At 37.9% G+C, this 23,267-nt stretch overlaps 1 protein-coding gene across 5 annotated transcripts in view; it reads left to right on the forward strand.

Moving 5' to 3' along the window:
• NAV3 (neuron navigator 3) overlaps nt 1-23,267 on the forward strand; it is an 888,057-nt gene that overhangs the window by 766,087 nt on the left and 98,703 nt on the right. The gene's annotated exons all lie outside the window — the stretch shown is intronic.

Here is a 23,267-nt window from a genome sequence, read left to right on the forward strand (position 1 = left end):
AAGTTACTTGGTTGGTTGATCAAATCACCCAGATAAACTTGCCACGTCATGTCTGCTTCCCACAATAATACCCATTTGGTCAAGCCCTAGGAGGCTGAATTTTGTCTCTTTCATTTCCACGAGTTAGCAACTAGTAAGTCCTTGAAGAATGAACGAATAAATGAAAATAGAAATTATTCAATAAACAATAAATATGATTCATTGAGTAACATTTTCAAGTTTCTGTGGCTAAATCTGTGACTGCCTGTTGTGGCAACAAATTCAGGGGTAAGTTTTACATAATGCTTCCTTAGTTTTCTTTGTTGACTAAAAACAAGCTGAAATAAATGTCCTCAATTACAGATATTTACCCATCTGTATTTTTCTGCATCCTCTGCTTATTGAAGACACAATCTAATTTTCATTCATTATTTTATAACAGCAAGTAATGTGGAGCCTGGAATTTAGAAGGTGTTCAATAAATTAAGAATGGAATAGAAGAACAGAGGAGGCATTTTAAGCTTTGATTCGGAAGTTGAAAGTATCCTTAAATCTCATGGTATGTGAAGTTGTGGTGGAATAAATGCAAGAAATCTAAATACTGTTTGGAACTAAAACACACACCACTGAAATATAAAGGTTTACAGGACACGGGAAGAGGTCTAGGCACAAGACACCAGAAGCTCTCTGTGTCAGTCTGGCAAAACACAGGGACTCTGGGAACTTACAGAAACGAAACAGAATACAGTGGCATATTAAACCGGAAAACAGACAAACTTCTTCTTTCCCAGTGAATGTTATTCTGTACCCCAAACCATCTTTCCTTTCATGTTAGAAGGTATATAGATGGCATATTCAAACGGTTGTTGTTTACCAACATGTCTTAAAAGATCATTTTATTACTATTTATATTTTTAAAGATAGACTGTAAAGTGCCAATCTGAATACCGTTGGAGGATGAGACGCTCATCCTGTGTCCATCTATCTGAGTTTACCTGAAAGCACTGTGAAGCTGACTGATTGTAAAGACTGGGGCCAGGTGGGACTTTCCTTCCAACACGCAGTTATGAAGTTGGCTTGCTCTCTATCCCAAAAGCAGTCTCGAAAATACAAATTTCAAATGCCCGAGGTATAATGTTATGTTCAGTGTGTTAAGTTATGGGCTGTTTATTTTTTAAAAGTAGTTTTGTTTAGTTTTCATTTTTGCTCTTCTGGGTCTTCACTGCTGCACTGGCTTTTCTCTGTGGACAGCAGGGCCTGTTCTCTAGTTGCGGTGTATGGACATCCATGGACAGAGCTTCTCTTGTCCCCAAGCCCAGGTTCTGGGGTGTGCGGGCATCAGTAGTGGCAGGATGTAGGCGCAGTAGTTGCGACTCTGGTCTCTAGGACACAGGCTCAGTAGTTGTGGCATATGGGCTTAGTTGCTCTGTGACATGTAGCATCTTCCCAGATCACAGGTAGAACCTGTGTCTCCCACACTGACAGGCTGATTTTTCTTTACCACTGAGCCACCAGTGGTAAACAGCCACCAGGGAAGCCCTGGCTTGTTTATATTTAGTTAAAATGATTCAATGGAAGTAATGATATAACTTTTTAATGAGAAGAATATAATTCCCCAAATCAAAAGCTATACCTGATAAATTACTAACAATAATTATTAACAATAAATAACAATAACAAAACTTAACAAAAATTTAACAATAACAAATAACAATAACAAAAAACTTAACAAAGCAATAACAAAAATTATTAACAATCTGAGATGATTACAGATTACACACATATTTAAACTTGGAGGATGATGTTAACCCTGTCATATCATTATGAACATCATAGATCATTTGATCTTTTAAGGTCATAATTATAATACTTTGTAACTACACAATTATAAATATGTTCTATTATAGTTATTATTGGAAAAAACTCTCAAGAATATGATGAAGAATATAATTAGTGTTTTCTTAATTGCCAGATTATAAATCAGAAGCATACAACTTCTGTTTTTATTGCCTTACATGTGAAAGATATTTTAAAATATTTCTTTATATGATAGATATAATTGCTATTCTTCCCAGTTGGCACTGGTGGTAAAGAGCCAGCCTGCCAATGCAGGAGACGTAGAAGACACTGGTTTGATCCCTGCATCAGGAAGATCCCCTGGAGGAGGGCATGGCAACCCACTCCAGTATTCCTGCCTGGAGAATCCCATGGAGAGAGGAGCCTGGCAGGCTATGGTCCATAGGGTCACAAAGAGTTGGACATAACTGAAGTGACTTAGAATGCATGCACACACATACTATGTGTTTATTCATACAAAAGTTCCAGAGGGCTTTTCAAGTTAGGTAGGCTCCACAAGAAGGAATTCCAATTGCTAAAAGTTACTACTGTACACTTCCTCAGTCAACTCAAACTCAAGGGTTAAAGAAAGTGTATGTTACTAAAGAAAGTGTACATTACCATATGTAAAATAGATAGCCAACAGGAATTTGCTGTATGGCTCAGGAAACTCAAACAGGGGCTCTGTCTCAACTTAGAGGAGGTGGGAGGGAGGTTCAGGAGGGAGGGGATATATGTATATCTAGCCATCCTGTTCAACAAAAGAGTCCGAAATTCAGTACTTGGATGCAATCTCAAAAACGACAGAATGATCTCTGTTCGTTTCCAAGGCAAACCATTCAATATCACGGTAATTCAAGCCTATGCCCCAAGCACTAACGCTCAAGAAGTTGAAGTTGAATGGTTCTGTGAAGACTTACAAGACCTTCTAGAACTAACACCCAAAAAAGATGTCCTTTTCATTATAGGGGACTGGAACGCGAAAGTACAAAGTCAAGATACACCTGGAGTAACAGGCAGATTTGGCCTTGGAGTATGGAATGAAGCAGGGCAAAGGCTAATAGAGTTTTGCCAAGAGAACGCACAGGTCATAGCAAACACCCTTTTCCAACAACACAAGAGAAGACTCTACACATGGACATCACCAGATGGTCAACACCAAAATCAGATTGATTATATTCTTTGCAGCCAAAATGGAGAAGCTCTATACAGTCAGCAAAAACAAGACCGGGAGCTGACTGTGGCTCAGATCATAAATTCCTTATTGCCAAATTCAGACTTAAACTGATGAAAGTAGGGAAAACCACTAGACCATTCAGGTAGGACCTAAATCAAATCCCTTATGATTATACAGTGGAAGTGAGAAATAGATTTAAGGGACTAGATCTGATAGACAGAGTGCCTGATGAACTATGGATGGAGGTTTGTGACATTGTACAGGAGACAGGGATCAAGAGTATCCCCATGGAAAAGAAATGCAAAAAGGCAAAATGGTTGTCTGAGGAGGCCTTACAAATAGCTGAGAAAAGAAGAGAAGCGAAAGCAAAGGACAAAAGGAAAGATATTTCCATTTGAATGCAGAGTTCCAAAGAATAGCCAGTAGAAATAAGAAAGCCTTCCTCAGCGATCAATGCAAAGAAATAGAGGAAAACAACAGAATGGGAAAGACTAGAGATCTCTTCAAGAAAATTAGAGATACCAAGGGAACATTTCACGCAAAGATGGGTTCAATAAAGGACAGAAATGGTATGGACCTAACAGAAGCAGAATATATTAAGAAGAGGTGGCAAGAATACACAGAAGAACTGTACAAAAAAGATCTTCACGACCCAGATAATCACAATGGTGTGACCACTCACCTAGAGCCAGACATCCTGGAATGAGAAGTCAAGTGGGCCTTAGGAAGTATCACTACAAACAAAGCTAGTGGATGTGATGGAATTCCAGTTGAGCTATTTCAAATCCTGAAAGATGATGCTGTGAAAGCGCTGCACTCAATATGCCAGCAAATTTGGAGAACAAGTGGCCACAGGACTGGAAAAGGTCAGTTTTCATTCCAATCCCTAAGAAAGGCAATCCCAAAGAATGCTCAAACTACCACACAATTGTACTCATCTCACATGCCAGTAAAGTAATGCTCAAAATTCTCCAAGCCAAGTTTCAGCAATACGTGAACCGTGAACTTCCAGATGTTCAAGCTCGTTTTAGAAAAGGCAGAGGAACCAGAGATCAAATTACCAATATCCGCTGGATCATCGAAAAAGCAAGAGAGTTCCAGAAAAACAACTATTTCTGCTTTACTGACTATGCCAAAACCTTCGACTGTGTGGATCAAAATAAACTGTGGAATACCAGACCACCTGACCTGCCTCTTGAGAAGCCTGTATGCAGGTCAGGAAGCAACACTAGAATTGGACATGGAACAACAGACTGGTTCCAAATAGGAAAAGGAGTACGTCAAGGCTGTATATTGTCACCCTGCTTATTTAACTTACATGCAGAGTACATCATGAGAAACACTGGGCTGGAAGAAGCACAAGCTGGAATTAAGATTGCCGGGAGAAATATCAATAAGCTCAGATATTCAGATGACACCACCCTTATGGCAGAAAGTGAAGAGGAACTGAAAAGCCTCTTGATGAAAGTAAAAGAAGAGAGTGAAAAAGTTGGCTTAAAGCTCAACATTCAGAAAACTAAGATCATGGCATCTGGTCCCATCACTTCATGGGAAAAAGATGGGGAGACAGTGAAAACAGTGTCAGACTTTATTTTTTTGGGCTCCAGAATCATTGCAGATGGTGACTGCAGCCATGAAATTACAAGATGCTTACTCCTTGGAAAGAAAGTTATGACCAACCTAGATAGCATATTAAAAAGCAGAGACATTACTTTGCCAGCTAAGGTTCATGTAGTCAAAGCTGTGGTTTTTCCAGTAGTCATGTATGGATGTGAGAGTTGGACTGTGAAGAAAGCTGAGTGCTGAAAAATTGATGCTTTTGAATGGTGGTGTTGGAGAAGACTCTTGAGAGTCCCTTAGACTGCAAGGAGACACAACCAGTCCATTCTAAAGGAGATCAGTCCTGGGTGTTCATTGGAAGGACTAATGTTGAAGATGGAACTCCAGTACTTTGGCCACCTCATGGGAAGAGTCGACTCATTGGAAAAGACCCTGATGCTGGGAGGGGTTGGGGGCAGGAGGAGAAGGGGTCGACAGAGAATGAGATGGCTGGATGGCACCACCGACTCGATGGGCATGAGTTTGAGTCAACTCTGGAAGTTAGTGATGGACAGGGAGGCCTGGCGTGCTGCAGTTCATGGGGTCGCAAAGAGTCGGACACGACTGAGCGACTGAACTGAACTGAACTGACGGCTGATTCATGTTGAGGTTTGACAGAAAACAACAAAATCCTGTAAAGCAATTGTCCTTCAATAAAGAAAGAAAAAAAGAAAGTGTAAGGGTAAAAGGGAGGAAGAATATGAACATATATGTTTATAAACACAGTGGAGGAGTTCTCTCACCACTCCACTGGAAGAGCCCCGACTCCAGAGTGGACACAGATGGGGAGAGTTCTGTTTGTGGTTCCCTTAGTCTCCTTTCCACTTGTCCTGTATAGAGTGAGACACACGAGGATTCTAGCTCTGGAGATAGGTTTCTTTCATATAATTTAGGATAAAGTGAAGAAATTGCAGTACGTTGTAATGAGACCACCTAGGGAGGAAGTACTGATAAAGAAAGGAAGATCAGTGGAAACACTTCGGTTTAGCAATGTCAAAATCTGCCTCTTTTACCTTACATCAATTCTTACTGGACTCAACCCAGAGTTTTATGTGTTAACATTTGAATTTTAATGTGTTAACATTAACCAACTTACCACATTTTATTTTTCAGAGTTTTTATCTAAAAGACAAGCAGAGATTTGGTGATTATAATATTTTAGCTTTCTGAGAATGAATTCTACCTATCTTATATAACCTATTGTTAATGTAACCTATGGTATTTGTACATGTTATAAAATTGATTGTATATGTAATCAGAAACTGTTTAAACAGATCACATGCCAATGAAAAACATAGATAAGTAGAATAAATAATATCAAATTTGATGAGAGAAGTGCTATAATGAGTATAAATATTTGAATTGGATATGCACAGTATACACAGGAGGGTTATTTAAGAGCCTCAGGTGTTTGAAAAGTTTTTTGAGAAGGAACTGAAGCTATATAACAGCCTGGGGGAAATGTACATAAAAATATAAATTTTTAAAATACTTTTTGTACATATAAAATTTTATATTTAAATGTACATATAAAAATACAGTAAGGAATGCATGAATTTATTGAAATTGAGAGAAGACTTGAGAAAGTACAAGATAGGTCCACATGATTACAGGTAGGGAAGCCATGGGAAACTAGGTTAAAACAGTAAGAATAGACTTGGAAGAGTCTTTGTACTATGCGGAGTTCTTGGTAGTGTGTTCTGGCTCTTTGGAGGATCCATTGGCTCAGACCAGAGGAAGGGATTGCCATTAGGAGATAGCAGTACTAGTCTGCTGGGAAGTAGTGAGATCATTTAAGATAGTGGCAATGGGAACGAAGAAGTGCAAATGGAGGGAATATAGAGCAAATTGAGCTTGTTGACCAGTTGGATTTAGGTTGTGCCAGATAGAGAAATCTGTTTTGTCTTGGGCGAGTGCTTCCACGACAGCACTCAGGATGGCCATTATGATCATACACGCTGTGTACTATTCAAGGATCACAGTTGAATGACCGTGGAGCTGAGCTCCAGATCATATTCCGCTTTCAAAGCCACGCTCCCACAGAACTGTGAAAGGTACTTACTCCATAGGCTATTGGCAGCCCTAGAAGCAACCCAGATGAAATATAGAAAATGCAGTATATTTGGTTTAAACACTATTGAAAAAAATCCATTTGCTGATTCTAGCATTTTAACTCACATCAGCCTGACAAGAGTCTTCCATATATCTGTTGTATGCCTGAAGCTAAGACAAGACAGTATGAAATCCACTGTGTGGAAAACAGAAATACACTTCTTGTAATCAATCCCATGACTCAGTACCACATCGGATACACCCCAACCAATTATCTCACTTCCTCCAAGCTTATAGAATAACACCTAGTTCTTCTGTCTTGAGAGGACCAAAGAATACCATTATAACCTGCATTCCAAACCAACTCAAAAGGAGATGCTTTTATCCGAATCTTTACATCATTCTGTCAGACCCTTCTGTTTGCTCTCACCAATCTGAAGAAATTGATTTCTGCTTGAGTGATATAAATGCTCTCTGTTTGAGGCAAGAGACTGACCCGTTTCTCAAAATATTTTTTTTACTGAGCATTGCATTTTTTTTCCCTCCTGCTTATGTTCAGAGCCTTTTCAACCCCTGTAAATCCTCTAGCTCTCAACTATGCAAGGACTCCATGACCTCTGTCTTGCTTGTTTCTGTTCTGCCCTGCCTATTTCTTTTCAAGTGCGCCCTGACTCCGCTTTGCCTGTCTGAGGTGAGAGGTGTTCTTTTTACCAACCACTGCCTCATCTTTGAAAGTGTCACCTTTTCTGAATGATCTGTTCATGCTGGGTGTAACACAAGATGAATCTGTTCAGATATTATGATCCAGGTTTAGCACTAGACATCTATGGATGAAATCTTCCTCTGGAAGAAAACAGAAATCAAGCAGAATTTTCTAAGCCATGCTCAGAGACACAGAGACTGGAGTGTGGAAAGTGAGAGAGTCATTTGGAAGCAGCTGGCAACATTTCAGACACAGATAGTTGAGGCAAAGCATCAGCCATGCGTTGGTGCCTGGGACGTCTCAGGAGACTCAGACACCTGGCCAGGTTCATGTCGTCACTTCATTCTTGCTTTTAAGGTTCAATCCTTTCCCTGTGAAGGCAATTCAAGTGTCATTCTTGCATTTTTTTTTTTCTCTTCTATATCCATACATGCAATACAAGGAAACAGCAGTTGACTGTTTGTGGTGGGAAATATAAATGGCCATTTTGAAAGTGTGCCAGCCAGGATCTGCTGCAAGTTTTCATTGTTACTGCTGCCATCTGTGGTTCTTCATTGCCGGGATGTGAATTTCCTGGCAGACATCTCTCTAATTCTGAACTATCTTTGACTTCCTCCTGGAGATATTCACTCTCCGAAGTAGCTTATGAGGGAATGTTCTTTACCAAGGCAGCTCTGAGAATGTTTTAAAATAGAAGAATCTGGAATGTTTTTATATGACCTATTTTATATTATTTCAAAGCAAAAATATTTCTTCATTGTTAATAATATTTCTCTCTTAAAATAAAAATACTTTATTGAGATCTTGTTACTTTAGTGTATGCCATTTCAAGTAAGTAACACAGAACAGATTTCCATCTTCAACGTTGTTTTGTGGATAGATCTGTAGATAAGTTGTCCGGTTTTATCTAAGTTCTTTTATTTCAACATAACATTTCTCTTCACTCAACCTTGAGATTATAGTAATTTGAGGACTTCTGTTCTTCTGAAAGATAGAGCTAATGCCAAAAATATTTCGAGTGGGAAATGAGGCTTTTGAGAGAGCAGACAGTTTAGCTGAAGATTGCTGCCCTGTGCCTAGTTGCTCAGTTGTGTCCAACTCTTTGCAACCCCATAGACTGTAGCCCACCAGGCTCCTCTATCCATGAGAATTCTCCAGGCAACAATACTGGAGTGGGTTGTGATGCCCTCCTCCAGGGGATCTTCCCAACCCAGGGATTGAACAGAGGTCTCCCTCATTGCAAGCAGATTTTTTACTGGCTGAGCCACCAGGGAAGCTCAAGAATACTGGAGTGGGTAGTCTATCCCTTCCCCGGGGGATCTCCCGGACCCAGGAATTCATCCAGGAATCCAACCGGGGTCTCCTGCATTTCAGGCAAGTTTTTACCAGCTGAGCTACAAGGGAAGCTCTTAGCTGAGGATTAGTGGCTGTGATTGCTACTTATTAAGTAAAATGCCTATAACTAAATGTTCAGGTATCAAAAAAAGTCTGAATTCTCAAAAGTGAAAATTGCACATTTTCTACATTAGAGCAAAAGTTGTATCTTTATAATATTGTATTGATTTCTGTAATCTCAGTATCTGTGATAATGATATCATTCAGTTAACGTGTCATGCACTAACTGAATAAAGCTATGAAAGTGACAGTCACTCAGTTGTGTCTGACTCTTTGCAACCCCATGGACTATACAGTCTATGGAATTCTCTGGGCCAGAATACTGGAGTGGGTAGCCTTTCCCTCCTCCAGGGGGATCTTCCCAACCCAGGAATGGAACCCAGGTCTCCGCATTGCAGGCAGATTCCCCACAAGGGAAGCCCTTATGGCTATAAATGGCAATAATTTTTAGAAGAATAGCTAATTTGTGTAATTTTGAGAAAATTTTTTTAAAGGCTTTGATTCTTAGTTATATATACATATATGTGTGTGTGTGTGTATCTATCTATCTAGACATACACTATATATATATAAATATTTTGAAGTTGCAGTCTTCACTGTGTAAAAAAAACCACAACTCTGTACCTCACTATACTGGAACAGCATGTATTACTGCAAAAATCAACAGGTAAGTCAGTGGAACATATCTGATAATAATTTTTTAAAATACCATGCATTAAGACTCGATAAGTGAACTATAATAATAAATAGAAAGGAATAGTTTTCAATAAATGATGTCTATGAAATTCACTGGCTGTTTTAAAAAAAAACTAGTTTCTCACTTTACCATAACAATAGTATGTAAAAAGAAAGAGGCAGACAAATCAAATTATACATGCAAAATTTCCTGGGAGAAATTGGAGAAAAGATCAAAGATGGATTTTTTTCAATTCTATACATTAAAATGTAGTAGATAAAAGTTGAAAACCATGAACTAGATAGAGAAAATATTTGAAACATTTTTAATGTATAAAAACATTATTAGATTTTTTTCCTATTGTTGTTTAAACTCTGTTGGAAAAATTTACAAAAACATAGACAATTTATGGTTATAAAATTAGCTAATAAACCTATAGAAAATGTAATCCCACTTGCAATTTGATCAATTTAGACTACATTAAGCAACTATTTCACATCTCAAAACTTTTAAATTACTGAAGGAAACCACATACCTGAAAGTATCCATAGTTTTGTAAGATTGGTACTCTTATGGCTGGCAGGAGCATAAAATGATGTCTTTCTCACTTATTATTCTGCATCTTCAGTGCTTGAAATGTTTATATTTTGTGAATCACTAATTCTCTTTCTAGGACTTTATCCTAAGAAACTAACTTTAAATATAACCTAAATACTTACATACAAATATTCATTGAAGTGTTATTTACAATATTAAAAAAATTATAAAGTATTTCATGTATCCTAAAATGGAAATGGTAAAATATATAATAGTTGATACAATTATATCAAAGAAAATTTTAAGATATTAAAAATCATCATAAAATAATACAAATGAAGAAGGTATAATCAGACATGCCATCAGGTATAATCAGCAATGTCTCAACGAAGTCAGTTTACATATGTATATATTACACATCCAGAAAATGACTTGACAGAAATCACAAAATTTTGGTGGGTACTTCTAGTAGGATTACAGATAAATTAAACGCTTTGTCTCTTTTATATATTTCTGGACTTCCGAGTTTGCAGCAATGAGTGCATACCGGTTTTTTAATTCACATAAGATAAAAAAAGATACCAAGTGGATCTTAACCCCAAGTTAGCTTTCATGTGAGTTATATGTTATATTCTCAGCTTATCACTAATCAGTTCAGTTCAGTTCAGTCGCGTCCGACTCTTTGCGACCCCATGAATCGCCGCATGCCAAGGCCTCCCTGTCCATCACCAATTCCCAGAGTTTACTCAAACTCATGTCCATCGAGTCGGTGATGCCATCCAGCCATCTCATCCTCTGTCGTCCCCTTCTCCTCCTGCCCCCAATCCCTCCCAGCATCAGGGTCTTTTCCAATGAGTCAACTCTTCGCATGAGGTAGCCAAAATACTGGAGTTTCAGCTTCAGCATCAGTCCTTCCAATGAATATTCAGGACTGATTTCCTTTAGGATGAACTGGTTGAATCTCCTTGCAGTCCAAGGGACTCTTGAGTCTTCTCCAACACCACAGTTCAAAAGCATCAATTTTTCGGCACTCAGCTTTCTTCACAGTCCAACTCTCACATCCATACATGACCACTGGAAAAACCATAGCCTTGACCAGACGAACCTTAGTTGGCAAAGTAATGTCTCTGCTTTTTAATATGCTATCAGGAAACCTTTAAAGAAGCTTCTACACTTTTCATCTATGTCGCAGAATCATTAAAGAAGGCTTTGAAATAAACTAGCAAAACTATAATAAGCACTGTTCCAGTGATGTGTTTCAGCAAAATAATTTTAATAAGATTATTTTATCTCTTATGGTATCAGCCTGTATAATAATAAAAAACAAAAATAGATGTTTCTTATCTGCCTCAGATACCATTAATTCTTAAAATCTGCCTGATTACATAGATTCATTTCAAGCTAAAGCTAACATCATTCATCATATTTAATCAAATCTACCTGGGGCTTTCTTTCATAAAGAACAAGAGCTTTTTCTTTTTTGTTTATCTTATCCTATCTGATGCCATAATAGAATAACTAATATTCATGATTTGTTTTCTAGAAAAAAGAAAGGGGAATGAAAAGGCCAGTGAAAAGAGTTTATTGATGCTCTCCTTATCCAAAACCCCCACAGAATAATGGTAGTCTCTATAAATATTTCATGGATAAATATATAGCATGTTGTACATACTAGAAATAGTGAAAATGGAGAAATTATAACTTCATGTTTGTGTGATTGCCAGTTTTGCCAAGAGTTATGCACTTAAACTATGATGTTAAACTCATATATATGTTTCCCTTGATGTATAAAAATAATGGTACTAAGTGCAAACAAAATTTAAGATGAAATTATGCTTTGTGTTCTGTTGATGCATTCTTTACTTTTCCAAAAACCCATTCATGACTCTATTGCCAGTATAAACTCTACAAGAGATCTAGTCTTTTTTTTTTTTTTCTCTCGCTTACGACATTCCAACTAAAGGAAAACTTCTGTTTTCTATATAACTCACTCACTAAATACTTCTGACACCAAATGTTTGGTGTTTTCTTTTTTCCCCACACCAACCAATTCTTTGACACCAGCTCTGTATCCTGTATTCAGTTCAGCTCAGGTCTGGCCCTATCTACCTGGAATTTGCATCTGATGCCACAAAGCTAAAGCCTCAGTCCCATAAGACTGCTCCCACTGCAGAGGCTAATTGCAAGCCCAGGCCTCCTGTTTCTGACTGACCAGCTATAAACTGGAGGTTCCTATGACCCTTTTCAGGTTCTATAATTTGCTATAATGACTCACAGAACTCAGGGAAACATGTACTTCTATTTGCGGGTTTATTGTAAAGGATATGACAAAGGATATAGGTGAATAGCCAACTGAAGAGCTGCTTAGAGTAAGGTAGAGAGGGACATGCAATAGCCAAGCTCTCTCTCGGCTCTCTCTCTCTACTGTCTCAGCACCTCTGTATGTTCACCTGGAAGCCCTCTGAACCTCAGCATTTATGGATTTTTATGGAGGCTTTGTTATGTAGGCCTGATACATTAACTCAGTCTTCAGCCCCTCTCCCTCCCAAAGACTGGAGGCATGAGATAAATCAGCAAATGATCTAGTCTCACATAGTCACAAACTAAGGCCTTAATCTGTGATACATTCCCTCACTCTAATACATAAGTGCAAGGAATTTTGAATTGTGGTTTTAAAGAAAAAGACCAATGGACCATACAGGAGCCAGCCAAGAGTTGTCTTATTAGAACAAAAGATGCTCCTATCACCCAGAAGATTTCAGGGAGTTGAGGAGCTCTGCATTAGAAACTGGAGTCCAAGACCAACTATTAGAACAAAAGGTGATCCTGCCATACCTATCACCTAAAAAAGTTACAAAACTCAGGAGCTCTGTATAAGGAACTGGGGATAGAAACAAAATATATATTGCTTATTATGTCACACCAGCCACCTGCAAATCCTGTCATTTCTACCTCCAAATATATCTTGAAACTGGCTTCCTTTTGTAAAATCTTACTTATTTATCTGCTCTGAGTCTTTGTTTGCAGCATGTGGGTTCTAGTTCCCTGACCAGGTATCAAACCCAGTTCCCTGCACTGGAAGCTCGAAGCCTTAGCCTCTGGAGCACCATGGAACCCCCGAACAGCCTCCTTTTAATTTACTTCTAACCCCCTCATCAAAAACTGACAGATATTATAATAACCTCTTCACTGAGCTTCCCAATACTATTCCTCCTTACCTCTAATATACTCATAACACTGAAGTATTATTTTTAAACCTTAAATCTGCTCATGTCATTTCATGGCTTGGAACTATTTGATGGATTTCTTTCATACTTCCAAGGAACTCTAATGTCTTAACATTGCCTAGAAGATCGTTCAGGAGCTGGCCCCGCCTACTTCGCAGCCTCAGAACTGACACTTGCCCCTTGCTTGGGGCTGCACAGTCCTGCGTCCCCTCGACCTTTGCTGCTTCTGGGTCTTTACACGCGCTGTCTCCTCTCCCTGTTGTTGTCTTCACCCGTTTCATAGACGGCTTTCCTTTACCCTTCTCTCGTCTACTTAATGACTGTCTCCAGCTGCCTCCTCAAAGAGGCTGTTCTTTATCCACCTGACGTAATAGGTCCTTCTGATTGGTTTTTCTCTCATATAATCACATTGATTCTTTTTAACCACAGTCCTTAATGATGTGCACATTCAAGTGTTAGAATGAGTAAATGTATCATAGATTAAGGTTGTAGTATATGACTGTAAGACTAGAAGATTTATTGTGTCATTTGAAAAACATCCACAACCTAAGCATTGAAATTGTTGTCGTGGTCCGGGCACGGGTTGGAAAAGAATTTCCAGACATGAGACAGAATGAGAGGGAAATAAAGCTTAGTAGAGTGGGAGATGCTGTTACGATAGGGGTCTTGCGGGTCTTTTGCTAGTTGGATGAGGTGCGTATACTGAGTGGGGGAAGGGTCCCATCGGGTAGGAGAGGAGCAGGTTATACTGCTCAGGAGGACCTGAAATCCGTTAATAGTTACAAAATGGGGGAGGGAAGGATGATAAGGGTCTGGTTTTTCTGTTCCTAAGTTCCAAGACCCTCCTTGGTTTTATCTGCTCTTCCGTCCTTGGGTCATCACAATTATGTTTTATTTATGGAAAAAACTGAGGACTTCAGTCTGGGACACAGACACTCAGGTAACTTTGAGAGACTATTCCAAAGAAGTAAGGGAGAAGCCAAGACATACACGAGTTTCTGCAACAAACACAGGTAGTCAGAACATCAAAATATTACTGTTACTAAAGGCAAACCAGACATTTCAAGGGACTCAATGCAGTGCTTTTCTGTGTGCAAGAAGATGCAAAACGCCGGGCTCTTTGAAATCATTCTTCGATGTGTACCTCAGCTACTTGGGATCCATATCCTGCGTTTCCCTCTGGAGTCACCTCAGGGTGCACTGCCGGGGAGTGGCTGAAGGTGGCTGATGGCTTAAAGGAAGGCATGCTGTTTCTCTCCAGAGTTCCCTCAGGGCCCACGTAGGGGCTGGGTGATTGCAGCATTCTTTGTTTACTGCTATGGGCAGGCAACATTTTTTTCACTCACAACTGATTTATCCCACAAACATTAAGAACCTATCGTGGGCCAGATGCCAGCCTGAACACCGAAACTATGAGAAAAGCCACTCTCTTTACCCTCAACCACAGTCCTGTAGCTGTAGCTACATTGCAAGCAGATAAATTACAGGACAGTAGAAGCACACTGGTAGTACATACAGACAGGGAAGAGTTAATGTGTCCTTGGAAATCCTAGAAGGGTTCATAGAGGAAATGACATTTCAGCTGGATTATAAACCAGTTGCTTATACTTCACTGCAGAGTTAATGAGCAGTGGAAGGACAGAATACCTTTGAAAGTAGGACATTTTTTAAAAAAACTCAATGAAGACCATGTTCACTTTATAGGTTGAAAGGACTAGTTTTAACATAAAATTGTGTTTAGTATATTGATGTTATTATATACTTAGGTTTCTCCAATTATAAAATCTTTTTTAATGTCTCATTCTTTTTTTCTTGGTGATATTTTTCCAGGGAAATGCTGAATGAATCGTTGTTGAGATACACGCCATTGCTTTCTATCAATGACCCTGAAGTAATGTAGAATTTACACTTCAGTGGTCTCAGTGCTCAAATGTGGCAGGTAGTGGATTGTGCTTGCTGATTAAAAAAAAAAAAATGTATGGAATAGGTCTAAATGGTTTTATGCTCATTTAGTTTTGAGGAAAAGATCATTGACAACACATTAGTACCAAACTGCAAAGCCTCAACAGTTGATTGTCAGTATTTTTAAGATTATTATTGCAAAGATCATTATGTCTAAATATTTTTAAGATAGCTGTTATCTTTTTATGTGTATTATGTAAAATAACAGTGGAAACAGAAAACAAAGCTATCCCAGAATGTGATAGAGTTTTAAGTGGTACCTTTATTTTCTTAGGCAAATGTTATTTACTTTGGCCTTAGAAACAGAAAGCCTATCCAGAAGTTTTCACCCAATGGTCTTACAGATAACTACAGAGACTCCTCTTATTTTCATGAAGAAATTACTTGTCTTAAGAAATATATAGTAAAATCCATAGAACTTGTACTTTATCATATATTATTTTTTTCATATACTGTACTATATCATATATTTGTACTTTATCATATATTATATTTAGGTTGGAAGAAAACAGCCTATTTTTCTCAGTATGACTATCTTATGAGATTTTTAACATTGGACCTCTGCCATACCCATGGAATGTTTCCCTTTTCTTCTATCCTCTACATTTTTCCTGGTTTTGCCACCTCACTTAAAACTAAAAAATTCCCATATTATAATAGACACTCATGGAATAAATGGGAATCTCCACACTTGTCTGTCTGCAGAGCCTAAATGCAACTAGTGTGTTGAACTGTATGTGTGAGATGTCCCCAGACTCAAGCACTGGATTGAACACTTTATTATGTTATCTATGTTATTTACCAATGGCCAACTTTGTTTAAATCATGTATAAAAATAATGGATTTGCTTATCATTCAGGTGTGTGTTGAAAAATTACTGACCAACAGCACTAGCATTTTCCCCTGAAATTAGTTTTATATCTGCAAAATTACTTTAACATTTATTTACTTAATATTTCAGAATCATTCAACATAAAAAGCAAAAAAAAACCATTTTAAATATATGCCACATGTTTGCTTCTCGATGTAAATCCAGGGGTGAACACGAGTGTCAGAGCCACAAGTGCATAGCCAAATAAATAAAATAGATCCCCAGCTTCATTAAGTTACTCAGTTCAGTGCAGTCACTCAGTCGTGTCCAACTCTTTGCAACCCCAAGGACTGCAGCATGCCAGGCCTCCCTGTCATCACCAACTCCCGGAGTTTACTCAAACTCATGTCCATTGAGTCAGTGATGCCATCCAACCATCTCATCCTCTGTCACCCCCTTCTCCTCCTGCCTTCAGTATTTCCCAGCATCAGGGTCTTTCCCAATGAGTCAGTTCTTCACATCAGGTGGGCAAAGTATTGGAGTTTCAGCTTCAGTGTCAGTCCTTCCAATAAATATTCAGGACTGATTTCCTTTAGGATGGCTGGTTGGATCTCCTTGCAGTCCAAGGGACTCTCAAGAATCTTCACCAACACACAGTTCAAAAGTATCAATTCTTCAGTTCTCAGCTTTCTTTATAGTCCAACTCTCACATCCATACATGACTACTGGAAAAATCATAGCTTTGACTAGATAGATCTTTGCTGGCAAAGTAATATCTCTGCTTTTTAATATGCTGTCTAGGTTGGTCATAACTTTTCTTCCAAGGAACAAGCATCTTTTAATTTCATGGCTGCAGTCACCACCTGCAGTGATTTTGGAGCCCCCAAAAATAAAGTCTGTCACTGTTTCCATTGTTTTCCCATCTATTTGCCATGAAGTGATGGGACTGGATGCCATAATCTTAGTTTTCTGAATGTTGAGTTTTAAGCCAACTTTTTCACTCTCTTCTTTCAATTTCATCAACAGGCTCTTTAGTTCCTCTTCACTTTCTACCATAAGGGTGGTGTCATCTGCACATCTGAGTTTATTGATTTTTCTCCCAGGAATCTTGATTCCAGCTTGTGCTTCATCCAGTTCAGCATCTCTCATGATATACTCTGCATGTAAGTTAAATAAGCAGGGTGACAATACACAGCCTTGATGTACTCCTTTCCTGATGTGGAACCAGTCTGTTGTTCCATGTCCATTTCTAACTGTTGCTTCTTGACCTGCATACAGATTTCTCAGGAGGCAGGTCAAGTGGTCTGGTATTCCCATCCCTTGAAGAATTTTCCACAGTTTGTTGTGGTTCACACAGTCAAAGACTTTGGCATTGTCAATAATCTTTAAAAATATAATTATTAAAGACGTGCCAAAAGAGTTACTTTCTTCTTAGAATAATTAGTAATCTAGTGTATATCCAAATTATGATTTACCAACAGGTTAATTAGCTACTTTTTAAAAACTTTACATACAATAATTTTTTTCTATAGTTCAGAATTTTGACATATGCATCAAGTCGTGTAACAGACACCACAGATCTTCCCATATTCCTATCCACTGGCAGTCACTGATTTGTCCTACATATCTGTAATTTTGCCTTTTCTAGAATGTCACATAAATGGAGTGTATGTGAATGTTCTTAACAGCTTTATTCATAGTGTTTTAAAACTGGAAATAACTCAATGTGTAAATGCAAACTGTGTGTGTAAGATACTCAGATTTGTAATTTTTTTAAAACTGTCCTAGTTTGTTGAGAAAAACTTAGCAGAGCAATAGATCTGTAACTTGGAGGAGATAAAGACTTGCTCTTTTATAAAAAAAAATATAGTCAGGAATTCTTAGAACATCTTAATGAAATTAAAAATAAAATGATGAAAATATATTAAGTTTGAGACATACTACTTGGAGTTAATTATTTGAGTAAATTAACATTTTTGTCAGTTAAAAAAGGCTATTTTCTATGGAGTTTTTCAGTTCAGTAAGTGTGCCATAATAAACAAGATTAATTGCATCCTACCTAGGGCAAATTCTGGTTCTAATAAACCAAAGATGAAAATCAAAACACAGAACCTTAAGATGAGGAAGATCATGTTTTCATCAATCAAAAGGTGTTCCTTTAAGATTACTTAGCAAAGAAATATGTTGAACACATTTTTTTCTCAAATTCTACATTTATTATTGGATTTAGTCTAACTTAACATTATAGGATAGAAGCTGTATTCTCAAAAGTAAAACTGTTTCATTTATTTAACAAACATCTACTAGTCATCTGTTCAATGGTTGACCACCATGTTATATGCTGGAATTATGAAGATAAATGTCACACAGTCTCTGACGTCAGATAATCCAGATTATGACCAAGAAGATGGGAAAACACCAAAATAGTGGCCTAACAAGCGATGTATGCTCTGGTACAGTGATTAACATTTATTTCCTCTGATCACGCTGCAGTATCCCTGTCTCGAAGAAATGCTTGAACTCTTCTAATGAGTGGTGGGGGTGCTGTCCTGCCACATATTTACCATTCATCTCTATTAAAACCCTTACCATTTTGTATTATAAGAGTCTGTTTACCTGTTTGCCCTCCACAATACACAGTGAGTTCTTCAAAGGAGAGGAGCTATAATTTATTAATCACTTAATGAATAAGAGCAGATTCTTACTAATAGCTCTTATGGAAGGAGTATACACACGGGTAATACAGAACACAAAGAGGGCCGTGTTACCTATAGCTGAGACAGACTTTATAAAGGGGATAAGGAACAACCTGATTAACAGTGAATCCAGGTGAGAGAAGAGAGATACCTACAGAGTAGAAGGCTGGAAAGGCTGATCAATTAATCAAGAAAGAAGTCTGAATTAGAGATGTAAACTTGAGTTTCGTCATCATGGAGGTGATATTGAAGTTGTGAGAGACTAAAAAATTGCCAAAAAAGAATCTCTAAGGTGATTTAAGATTAAGTTCTGAATTTTGAAGAATTCAAAGGAATCCTGAAGAAGAGAAAAGTAAAGGGTTCTGTGGACTGGTGAACTTCGCGAAGAGCCTCTACAGACTCATCATTGGTGTATTTCAAGATACAGGGGGTGAGAAAATGGGAGGCAAGGGAGAGAAGTGCTGACCAAGTTTTAGGGCAAAATTCCTGGGTTCACATCCCAGCTCCATCATTCAAACTACATGAACCCTTTTATCTATATAATATCTATCTCTTGGCTTCATTTGGGGATTAGGTAATATATATTAAGTATTTTGGAGAAGGAAATGGCAACCTACTCCAGTATTCTTGCCTGCAGAATCCCAGGGATGGAGGAGCCTGGTGGGCTGCCGTCTATGGGGTTGCACAGAGTTGGACACGACTGAAGTGATTTAGCAGCAGCAGCAGCATTAAGCATTTAGAAGAGCAGGACGCGTAGTAAGCACTCAGTCCATGGATTTATTGACCTTTGTGAAAACAGTTTCACGAAAGTACTAGGAGGAAGATCTTGGAATCCAGAGAAAGAAGAGAGAAACAAAGCTATATCACTGGAATCTGAAAAAAATCACTTTTGGATTAGGCAGAATTTCTAAGTGAGAAATCGAACCTCAGCTGAGAAATCACCTGAGGTTTGGTAACTTGAATCTATATGCAGTCATTATTACATATTATAAATATATATATATAATAATTTTATATTAGTCATTCTCATTAATTGACTTTGTTGTCATTTTCCAAAATAGTAATAGGGAAAACATGTTTAATTAACAGAGTCAAGACACCACTGTGGTGGCAAGAACTAATAGAGTACTTCTCACTTTAGCAGTCCTTTTCTTCCAGCATCTTTGGATGCTGTATCATTCAGTAAAGAGATCGGTGGCATAAAAAACACAAGAAGACCATTAAAAGTAGACAACAGGAAGTAGCTATAAAATAGTCTTAAAAATTAAGAATCAGTAGATTTTAGAATGCTGGAAGTATGGAAGATTGTGATCAAAGAATGAGACTGCAGCATTTGAGATCTTGGAGGTAAAGCAGTTTGAGGAGATGGAAAAGTGTAAAGTGTTATAAAATGGTTCATATAAATGGCTCATTTGCTTCCCATGCTACCCTGTGGATGGGGAGCTCGGAATAGCAAGACTATGTGCCTCTAATAAAGGCTCAAGTGAAAAACTTTAATTTTAGGAATCCATTGTTCTTTCCATTACACCAAGATAAATTCAGATTGTTCTTGTCTATGATATTTCTTAATCTGATATACTTTTTAATTTTTCTGTTGAGAGATTGAAACTTTATATCTTATTTTGGATTCTCTCATTTGTATTATTTTAACCACAAAGCCAGTGTGATCATTTGAGACTTTAAATGGCTTTAAAACACAAGTGATTTTTTTAAATTCCGTAAGAGTTGTTGCATTTAATTTTGAGTTACAAATACTAGGGTTTACATTGGTGAAAGCTATAGTTAGAAATATTGATGCTATCTTCCTTGCCAGAGAAATAGTTACCTAAAAAGATTCATTTTTAAAACAGGTAAAATTTCCTTTTTCTTTAATTTTCTTTGAGTACTTACTATATTGTGATAAGTATTTCTTAAAACTCCATTTCATATGAGTATGAAAGATTACCTCTGTAATTTTCTTTTAATCTCAATAAAACATGAGAATTTATTTAATATTTATGTCAGTCATTGCCATATAGTAGAAATTGCCCAACAGTAGAAATTCAAAGAAAACTATCACACAGTTCTGTGCTCAGAAAACTCATGGGCTAATGATCCATTTATACACATTTTTGTAGATTTGTAAAACAGTATGCTACATCCAATCCTATAGTCTGTGCATTAGTATTATGACAATGCAGACAGGAAGCTACCTAATTTACCTGAAGATAGTTGCTCAAATTGCTTTATAAGGCAAGTATGAGGTAGTCAAGTAGGCCAAAGGGTAGCTTGGTCAAAGGCAGAAGTTGCAAACAATGTGGTGGTGATGGGAACTGAATGCAACTCTAAATCAAAGTGCACACAGGCAGGCAGAGGGTGGAGAGTTTAAGCTGAAGAGGTAGTCTAGGGCCGCATAATCCAGATAGCCATATGTCTTTTAAAGGAAACTGATAAGTAGTTGCTTAATTAGATAGCAATTAGTAATTGCTTAATCTAATTAAATAACTACTTAAATAGATAAGTAGTTGCTCAAGTATGTATATTTAAAATTTTGTAATTATATGCACTCATTCCTATGAGAATATACTAATTATGCTATGCTAAGTTGCTTCAGGGATGTCCAACTCTTTGCGACCCTATGGACCATAGCCCACCAGGCTCTGCTGTCGTGGGATTCTCCAGGCAAAGATACTGGAGTGGGCTGTCATGCCCTCCTTCAGGGGATCTTCCTGACCCAGGGATCAAACCTATATCTCTTATGTCTCCTGCATTGGCAGGCAGGTTCTTTACCACTGGCACTACCTGGGAAACCCAGTATATGTATTATATAGCATATATAAACTTTAAAAAAAATTAGAGGATATATGAAAAAATATTTTTGAAATTATGAATTATTGATAGAGGTTCTTAGTTTTAAACTACAGACTCTATCTAATATAAGGAATGAAGTGATATGAAAAGGCTGTTGGAATAATTGGGGTGATTGGATAATGAGACTCTTTGCAGGCTTTTAGCCAACCATAGATCTAGGGCATCACGTCTTCCTCTACCAGGAACCTCTGAAACCTGGAACTAGAGACCAGATATCTGCCAGTGTTTATAACAGAAAAATTGAATGACTACTACTATGTTTGCCAGAAGATTATTTTTCTCATTTGTGACTGTGGATGCATGTGTAGGCCCTGTGTTGTGTGTCATATCTGTCTATAAGGAAATCTGGAAATGTGAGTTTCTTACCTTCTGTCTTGAGAAACTAAGACTCCCAATGAGGAAAATTATCAAAATAACATGTGGGGAAGATAATCAAAAGATTAGAGCAGCCACAAATGGCAGGTGTTTCCTACAGTGAAACAAAATACCCTTTTGCTCTGATTAAAAATATAATTATTATTGGTAATAGTATGATTATATAAATGTGTTTGGTCATGTTTTATGCTCTCAGTAGCTATATCTCAGCAAAATTCTCACCTAGGGACAGCTCATCAATAACAGTATTTTCTACAAATTAAAATTTCAAATTTTCTTCTTGATAATTACACTCTAGTCAGCTTGCTCTGTGATCTCAAGCCATCCCTATTATTTTAATGTATGGTGTGACTCAGAAAGTACACGTAGCAGAGTAGGAAAAGTTACCAGTTTACCCTTCCTTTGCGGTTAACTTGTCCTTTTATTATGCATAGTCTCTTTGTGTGGATTACTTGCAGATGGTTTTTTTTAAAGCCACTTGTCTATTTTATGAGACTTCACTTTTGTCTGCATGTGATATATGTATCCAGTTTACACAAATCAATTAACAGAGTGCAGGTGAGCAGCAATATTTCACAGGAGACTCAGTCAGTAAGTGAGAGCCATGGGTCACCTCTTTCCTCTCTGGAGTTCCCCTTCTCATCAGGTGACCCTGGCCAGCCTGCATGGCTTCTGCATCATCTGACATGCTGATTGAGTGAGGGTTCCCGTGGTCTGCACATGAACATCGATATAGCCTATTTTATGCATTCTTCTTGCAACTGGGAACAGATTTATTCAGAATTTCAGATACTTTCCTTATGTCCCAGATGATTACTTTGTGCACCTCAAAGGGCAGGAGCTTTATACTGTGGAACCTACAGCTTTGGTAAAGAGAAGTCTTTGAAGAGTATTAAGTAAGGCAGTGACATGGCTAGATGTGAACTTCTGAACATTGGCCCAGGTTTACCAGGTGAAGTTCATTGAGAAGGACTGATGGCAGGAAGGCCAGATGAAAGAATATGGTATGTTGTCCAGGTCAGAAATCGTGAAGTATTGCAAGAGGAGTGCTGTGATAAAATAAGTCTCAATCTTCAAGATTTGCTAAATCCCTGGAAGTAGTTATTGGTAGGAGAAAGAATGAGGAATGATTTTCTGGTTCCTGACTAAGGCACAGTTTGTGTGTGTATGTGTTTCTTTCTACTTTTTAACACAAAGGATGAATTCTTACATGCCATTTGACTCCTGATTGCCTTCTCACGGGAGGAAAACAAAGCTTAAGGGTATAATGTCTTTTTTTCCTGATGCCTTGCAGTATTTGTAGCAATATTTTTTGTTGTTGTTCAGTGGCTTAGTCATGTCCAACTCGTTGCAACCTCATGGATTTCAGCATGCCCAGCTTCCCTGTCCTTC

Source organism: Muntiacus reevesi, chromosome 4 (assembly GCF_963930625.1).
Source record: "Muntiacus reevesi chromosome 4, mMunRee1.1, whole genome shotgun sequence".
Lineage (NCBI taxonomy): Eukaryota > Metazoa > Chordata > Mammalia > Artiodactyla > Cervidae > Muntiacus > Muntiacus reevesi.